At 41.2% G+C, this 8,825-nt stretch overlaps 2 long non-coding RNA genes across 2 annotated transcripts; both read left to right on the forward strand.

Moving 5' to 3' along the window:
- The first annotated feature begins 1,330 nt into the window (after positions 1-1,330).
- LOC123507550 lies at positions 1,331-3,012 on the forward strand. Its single transcript, XR_006675679.1, has 4 exons — positions 1,331-1,390; positions 1,721-1,787; positions 2,457-2,503; positions 2,806-3,012. It is a non-coding gene; the product is annotated as an uncharacterized LOC123507550 (long non-coding RNA).
- Positions 3,013-3,899: 887 nt separating this feature from the next.
- Positions 3,900-6,413, forward strand: LOC123507549. Its single transcript, XR_006675678.1, has 5 exons — positions 3,900-3,985; positions 4,344-4,410; positions 5,079-5,122; positions 5,425-6,098; positions 6,399-6,413. It is a non-coding gene; the product is annotated as an uncharacterized LOC123507549 (long non-coding RNA).
- Positions 6,414-8,825: the final 2,412 nt, after the last annotated feature.

Raw genomic sequence — 8,825 nt, forward strand, 5'->3', positions numbered from 1 at the left:
CACTCAGTGACACACTCAGCCGCTATAATGATTCATACTCTTCATAAGCTGTCATTACACTTACCAACACACACCTATAACTTCATGAAAGCCTCTCCAACTATTACAACACTCATGAAAGCACTTTGGAAACAAAGATCACTTCATGGAGTTGTCTGAATTATCACTACAATCATGAAAGCACCCTTGATAAAACAACAATTTTGCTGCTCGTGGCTGGCGCCCCTCCTACAGGAAAAGAAACGGCTTCTTCTATCGTCTGTCTCTCTTACAGGTATGTCACTTGGACATAGAATGCCGACCTCACGAAAAATGCTGCCGTAATCTATGTGGCTTCATCTTTTGCACAAAAGTTCATCCGTAGAGGCTCCCCTAACCATAACGACCACCAGCACCACCACCACCACCAACACCACCACCACTTTGACCTGAGAAAAAATATGAATCTGATATTAATCGTTGCTTAAGGCGTTGTTAAAGAATTATGAAATAAAACATTGGCTACAATATAGTTTGTTTTGTATATCTTTCGTGATTTTTCTTTTTATTGGTTGATTTTCTTTATGGAAGAATGTCATTACCAGGAATAAAAAGAAATTCAAAAGGGCCGTCATATTGTTAGTTTTCACACAGAATCTGTCGAGGAAAAGAGAGCAAGTGCTTTGAAGCCTTACTTTTGATGGAACCTGTGTCATAAAAAGGCGGGAAACTCAAAAGAAGGCAAGGCGTTCCAGAGTTTACCAGAGAAAGGTATGAAAGACTGAGAGTACTGGTTAACTCCTGCAGCCTTGTCACTACGATCCAGACTGCCAACCACACCAGAAGTACTGCCATTAATCCTGTGGCGGGAATAGGTGCACTACCTCCACCACCATCACCACCAGTATCATCACCACCACCACCACCATCACTACTAGTAACATCACCACCACCACCACCACTCTGACCATGGAAAGAACCTCGGGCTGTTGCTGGCTGTTGTTAATTGAAGTTCAGAGAATTGTGAAGTAAAAAGAAATATTAAATATACCTGTAATTTGTCCCACACTCTTCATGACTCACACAAAAAAGAAAAAAAAAAGAAAAAAAGTATTATCATTTCTCAATCTAGGAAAAGATTCAGGATATGATTGCACATATAGGGGAAAGAGAGAGAGAGAGAGAGAGAGAGAGAGAGAGAGAGAGAGAGAGAGAGAGAGAGAGAGAGAGAGAGAGAGAGAGAGAGAGAGAGAGAGAGAGAGAGAGAGAGAGAGAGGTGGAGCAGGGGCAGGAGGAAAGGCTGGAAATCCCCAAGTTTGTATATTAAATGGACGGGCATGAGGCGTTCCATCACAACAAGTGAACACTCAGAGCAAAGCAGTGCAGAACTTGTCCCCGGGTGAGAAAGATGGTGAGTTGAATGCAAGAAATACTCTCAGTTTGATTTACATTGCTAGGAATTTTTCAAAAGTGTGCAGTGACTTTAAAAATATTAAAAATTCATCAATTCCTCTCTCAAAGATTGATATTGATTTTTGTGCTGGTAAACGTGGTTTTTTAGTTATATTTTTTTTTCAGTCACATACACACACACTCACACACACACACACACACACACACACACACACACACACACACACACACACACACACACACACACACACACAACTTCCAGTAATTATTAGATACAATCATGAAGTAAATAAACACTGTAATGATGATAACATTTCTTTGATGTCAGCATCGCGGCCTGTTGTTGCTGGCGGTGGTGTTGGTGGCGGTGTGCGTGACCACCAGTGAAGCAGGCGGTAAGTGCCCAGACCTATTGCCCCGGCCCACCTGGCCACTACCTGTGCTGTGACCGTGAGTACTTGCAGGAACAGTGACAGCAGTGTGATAGGTCGGCAGGAACATGAGGTGGTGTGTGGAACTAAACCTTTGACCTTGCAATCCTTAGGTTCGTATTCTCAAACACTTCTGTGTTTCACCTCAACTATTCGAAAAGGCTTTATTTAAATTTACATGAATTCTTAAAGTTGTTTTTACGGTTGTAGAGGCAGAGTGACGAGATTTCTACATTATTAGCTAGAGAAACACACTTGAAAACTCTGCTAACTATCCTTGTGACCTTGGAAATTAGTCGTGGTGAGAGAGCAAAGCGTTTCTGAAAGCGGACCTTAGTGCAGCAAGGTCATGAATAAAAGAAGATCGCACATGGGACAACGATAAAGGAAGCACAGCAGAATATGAGGAGAATGAGACAATTTACATCACAGAAGGTAACTTTACGCAAAAGACGCCTTCAAATCTGCCAGTGTTTGTTCTTTCCAGCTGTCACATCACCTCCTTTCTCCTCCTTTCTTCTTTCTTTCTTGCTGACTTTCAGACACGGAAAGAAAGGTTCTATTGTTAGGAAATGATTTTTACAATCTCCAGCGGGGCTAGTGTTAATGCTTTGTCTCTTTTATTCTCAACAGGAAACCCTGGCGTATGTCCATCACTAATCACCAGCTGCAGTGGACGGGTAAGCACTCACAGCTGGGCGACTAGCACTCTCAGCCAGCCCGACATGCAGCACTCACTCACACACTCTTTATAAGCTGTCACTACACTTACCAACACACACCTATAACTTCATGAAAGCCTCTCCAACTATTACAACACTCATGAAAGCACTTTGGAAACCCAGATCATTTCACTGAGTTGACTGAATTATCACTACAATCATGAAAGCACCATTGATAAAACAACAATTTTGCTGCTCGTGGCTGGCGCCCCTACTACAGGAAAAGAAGAGTCTTCTCCTAACGTATGTCTCTCTTACAGCCATGCATCTCCGACCGAGATTGCTTACGACACCAAAAATGCTGCTTTAATCCATGCGGCAGACTTTGCACAAATGTTCGTCCGTATGGGTTCCACTAACCACCACAACCACCACCACCACTTTGGCCTGAGAGGAAACATGAATCTGATGTTAACTGTTGCTGATTGGTGTTGTTAAAGAATGATGAATAAAAATTGGCTAAAATATAACTTGTATTGTATATCTTTTTTTATTTATATCAATAATTCTTTATTCTTTATAGAAAAGGGCCAATGCCAAGGGCAACAACAATTTAAAAAGACCCTCATGTTGCCAATTTCCACACAGGATTGGTGGAGAAAAAGAGAACAAGTGCTTTGAAACTTCCCTCTCAATAGAGCCTGATTTATGAAAAGGCGGGAAACAAAACCAGGCAAGGCGTTCCAGAGTTTACCAGAGAAAGGTATGAATGAGTGAGAGTACTGGTTAACTCTTGTACTGGAGAGGAGGACACAATGAGAAAACGAAGAAAGTCTTGTGCTATGACACCTTGAGAGGAGAGGACACATGCAGTTAACAAGAACAGAGGAGAAGTTTGCATGGAAATAGCGAGAGAAGAGTCAGAGATGCAACACCTGGCACTGAGAAATGGGCAGAAGAAAGTCATTTAGATGAGAAAAGTTGATGACATTTGAAAACAGAGGTAGCATAATTCCAGTGATCATTTAACAGACAAAGTCATAACTTAACACGTTGTCATAAATTGAGTGATAATCTAATCTAGGAAATTATACAAGAGCCTGCTAGAATGACTAGAACCAAGATACCGCATTTAAGAACGTCAGTAACTTCAGCGGGAGCACATTTCTATTTGAATATGAAAGCACAATTAAAAACTGCAATATCTTTCAGTACACAGTGTGCTAAAAGTAATGGAGATGAGACGTTCAGGAATGTTTTAGAACACGCCGACCAGTAATTGTGATGTGTGTCTTTCCTGCAGCCTTTAAAGAGAGAGAGAGAGAGAGAGAGAGAGAGAGAGAGAGAGAGAGAGAGAGAGAGAGAGGTGGGGGAGGGGCAGGAGTAAAGGCTGGAAATCCCCGAGTTTGTATATAAATGGACGGGCATGAGGCGTTCCATCACAACAAGTGAACACTCCGAGCAAAGCAGTGCAGAACTTGTCCCCGGGTGAGAAAGATGGTGAGTTGAATGCAAGAAATACTCTCAGTTTGCTTTACAGTTTTTGTAATTTTTCAAAAGTGTGCAGTGACTTTTGAAAAACCCTAAACATTCATCTATTCATCTCTCAAACATTAATATTGATTTTTTGTGTTGGCAACCTGATCCTTGAAGTTTTTCCAGTCATCTCCTGTAGCTAATTGGTGTTAAATGGTTATGAAATAAACACACACACACACACACACACACACACACACACACACACACACACACACACACACACACACACACCTTCCAACAAAAGTATCTCCAGTAAATATTAGATACATTCATGAAGTAAATAAACACTGTAATGATGATAACATTTCTTTGGTGTCAGAATCGCGGCCTGTTGTTGTTGGCGGTGGTGTTGGTGGCGGTGTGCGTGACCACCAGTGAAGCAGGCGGTAAGTGCCCAGACCTATTGCCCCGGCCCACCTGGCCACTACCTGTGCTGTGACCGTGAGTACTTGCAGGAACAGTGACAGCAGTGTGATAGGTCGGCAGGAACATGAGGTGGTGTGTGGAACTAAACCTTTGACCTTGCAATCCTTAGGTTCGTATTCTCAAACACTTCTGTGCTTCACCTCAACTATTCGAAAAGGCTTTATTTAAATTTATACGAGTTTTTAAAGTTGTTTTTACGGTTGTACAGGCTGAGTGACGAGATTTCTACATTATTAGCTAGAGAAACACAATTGAAAACTCTGCTAACTATATTTGCGGCCGTAGAAGTAGTCGTGGTGAGAGAGCAAAGCGTTTCTGAAAGCGGACCTTAGTGCAGCAAGGTCATGAATAAAAGGAGACCGCACATGGCAGGAAGACAAAGGAAGCGCATCAGAATATGAGGATGTTGAGACAATTTACATTACAGAAGGTAACTTTACGCAAAAGACGCCTTCAAATCTGCCAGTGTTTGTTCTTTAAAGCTATCACATCACCTCCTTTCTCCTTCTTTCTTCTCTCTTTCTTGCTGACTTTCAGACACGGAACGAAAGGTTCTTTTATTAGGAAAAGTTGTTACAATCTCCAGCGGGGTTAGTGTTAATGCTTCGTCTCTTTTTTTTTTCAACAGGAGGCGTCGGTATATGTCCACTAGAGACGGACTGCATTGGACGGGTAAGCACTCACAGCAGGGCGGCTGGCACACTCACCCCAGCCGCCATGCTGCACTCACTCACACACTGTTTATAAGTTGTCATTACACTTACCAACACACACCTATAACTTCATGAAAGCCTCTCCAACTATTACAACACTCATGAAAGCACTTTGGAAACCCAGATCACTTCACTGAGTTGACTGAATTATCACTACAATCATGAAAGCACCCTTGATAAAACAACAATTTTGCTGATCGTGGCTGGCGCCCTTCCTACAGGAAAAGAAGAGTTTTCTCCTAACGTGTGTCTCTCTTACAGTCATGCTTCTCCGACCTAGATTGCTTGCCGAACCAAAACTGCTGTCCTACAAAATGTGGCGGGAAAACTTGCATAAATGTTCGTGCGCATGGGCTCCACTAACCACCACCACAACCACCACTTTGACCTGAGAGGAAACATGAATCTGATGTTAACTGTTGCTGATTGGTGCTGTTACAGAATTGTGCAATAAACCACTGGCAAAAATATAACTTGCTTTGTATATTTTTCTTGATTTATGTTAATAATTAATTCTTTTTATAGAAAAGGGCCAATGCCAAGGGCAACAACAATTTAAAAAGACCCTCATGTTGCCAATTTCCACACAAAATTGGTGGAGAAAAAGAGAACAAGTGCTTTGAAACTTCCCTCTTAATAGAGTCTGATTCATTAAAAGGAGGATAACAAAAGCAAGCAAGGCGTTCCAGAGTTTACCAGAGAAAGCTATGAATGAGTGAGAGTACTGGTTAACTCTTGTACTGGAGAGGAGGACAGAAAGAAAGTCTTGTGCTGTGACACCTTGAGAGGAGAGGACACATGCAGTTAACAAGAACAGAGGAGAAGTTTGCATGAAAATAGCGAGAGAAGAGTCAGAGATGCAACACCCTGGCACTGAGAAATGGGCAAAAGAAAATCACTTAGAAGAGAGAAGTTGATGACATTTGAAAACAGAGGTAGCATAATTCCAGTGATCATTTAACAGACAAAGTCATAACTTAACACGTTGTCATAAATTGAGTGATAATCTAATCTAGGAATTTATACAAGAGCCTGCTAGAATGACTAGAACCAAGATACCGCATTTAAGAACGTCAGTAACTTCAGCGGGAGCACATTTCTATTTGAATATGAAAGCACAATTAAAAACTGCAATATCTTTCAGTACACAGTGTGCTAAAAGTAATGGAGATGAGACGTTCAGGAATGTTTTAGAACACGCCGACCAGTAATTGTGATGTGTGTCTTTCCTGCAGCCTTGTCACTACGATCCAGACTGCCAACCACACCAGAAGTGCTGCCATAATTCCTGTGGCGGGAATAGGTGCACCAGCGTTCGCCCCCACTGATGCCGCAACCACCACCACCACCAACACCACCACTACATCCACCTCCACATCCACCACCTCATCCACCACATCCACCACCACTACCACCATCACCACTCTCACCGTAAAAAGAACCTCGGCCGGTTGCTGACTGTTTCAGAGAATTGTGAAGTACAAAGAAAGAATAAAAATACATGTAATTAGTCCAGCACGCTTTTCATGACACACACACACACACACATACACACACACACACACACACACACACACACACACACACACACACACACACACACACACACATACACACACATACAAAAAAAAGTAGAAATAGTATAATTAGCGGTGACACAAACATCTTTATTTTCTAACCCTTTTCTTCCTTATATGTCAGACGTTTCGACATCTCAGTATGTCATCATCAGTGGTCTAAAAATAATAAAAACACATTAGAATTCCAAAAGACACAATAAAAATAATTATACATAAAATTATTCAAAATCATACATGAAATATATTGGTTTAAAAAAAACTATACTATATGCAGCGGAACAGCGGAAGTCATATTATTCAGCTGTGAAGAATTAGTTTTGATATGTAATGATTCCAGAATTCTGAGATGTGAATTGTTACAAGTGTCTATTATTTTAAAGTGTTCAGTTGTAAGAGGGACATCACAAACCTCAGAGTGATCTCTCACAGCTGAATGTGGGGGGTTGTGGCTTCTACGGCCCGTTCTGCTCGACTGTCCCTTGTGCTCGTCCACACGAATCTTGAAAGCTCGAATTGTGCTTCCAATACACCCAGCTTGGCAACTGGGACATGAGAACTTATAAACAATGGACGAGCGTAACTCAGTCGGCAGGCAGTCCTTGAAGTTAAACAATGAACCAATTCTAAAATTATTAACTGGAATGAACCTAAAATCAATTTGGGGATGGAAATTCTTGAAGTCATCCGAGAGAGATGACTGTATTTTCGAAGTGACTGGATCTAGATAAGGGAGTCTTACATATATAGTTTCCTTGTTGACTGTGGGGACAAGTAATTTTGGTTGATATTGATTATTTAGGAATTTACGAGTAATTTTATCGAACTATTCAGTAGTAAATCCGTTATCTGAGAAAATGCAAAGGAGGATGACTAAAAGGATACAGGGAATGAGGGATATACCCTATGAAGAGAGACTGAAAAAACTTAGTCTGCATTCCTTAGAGACGTAAGTTAAGAGGAGACTAGATAGAAGTATTTAAGTGGTATAAGGGTTTTAACAGAGGGGACATGAATGTAGTTCTTAGGATCAGTAGCGGGGACAGAACCAGAAATAATGGGTTTAAACTTGAAAAAATTAGGTTTAGGAAGGAAATGGGAAGGAACTGGTTTTCCAACAGAGTGGTTGATGAGTGGAACAGTCTCAGTGTGGATGTAGTCAGGGCTGAGTCAATAGGCAGCTTTAAAAGAAGGTTAAATAAATTCATGGATGGGGAAGATAGATGGAATTAGGTAGATTAAGCACACTGGGACTGCCTCGTATAGACCTGGCGGCCTCTTGCAGCTTTCCTCCTTTCTTATGTTCTTATGTTCTTAAAAATTTCTTTAAGAATAAGACTTCTTTATGAAAAGTTCATACGAGGAGGATAGGCAGAAGGCTCTGTGCAATAGTGTCTGAATAGAGTCAATTTTGAAATTAAAGTGGCAGTAACTGAAAAAAAAACTACTTCCGGGTCCAGAAAAGGTCGGTTTACGAAACACTGAGAACTGAATCTTATTATCACTTTTGTCAATTAATAAATCTAAAAACGGGAGTTTCGAATCTACTTCTGAGTCAATAGTGAAATTTGAATGAGCCTGGTCTTTAAAAATAACAAATGTGTCATCTACATATCTACGGTAAATTAATGGCTTAAACTCTTCCGGACAGTTTTTAAGCCAGAGTTTTCATAATAGCATCAAAAAGCATTGGCAAGTGTAGGACCTAAAGGTGATCCCATAGCTACCCCTTCAATTTGTTTATAAAGTATTATTATTTCTCAAACTAGGAAAAGATTCAGGATATGATTGAGTATATATGAGAGAGAGAGAGAGAGAGAGAGAGAGAGAGAGAGAGAGAGAGAGAGAGAGAGAGAGAGAGAGAGAGAGAGAGAGAGAGAGAGAGAGAGAGAGAGAGAGAGAGAGAGAGAGAGAGAGAGAGAGAGAGAGAGAGAGAGAGAGAGAGAGAGAGAGAGAGAGAGAGAGAGACATTTTCTAGGAGGGAGGAAGAGGGGAAGTCCTCAAATTTGTATATAAATGGACGGGCATGAGGCGTTCCATCACAGCAAGTGAACACTCAGAGCAAAGCAGTGCAGAACTTGTCCC

The sequence above is a fragment of the Portunus trituberculatus genome, chromosome 22 (genome assembly GCF_017591435.1).
Source record: "Portunus trituberculatus isolate SZX2019 chromosome 22, ASM1759143v1, whole genome shotgun sequence".
Lineage (NCBI taxonomy): Eukaryota > Metazoa > Arthropoda > Malacostraca > Decapoda > Portunidae > Portunus > Portunus trituberculatus.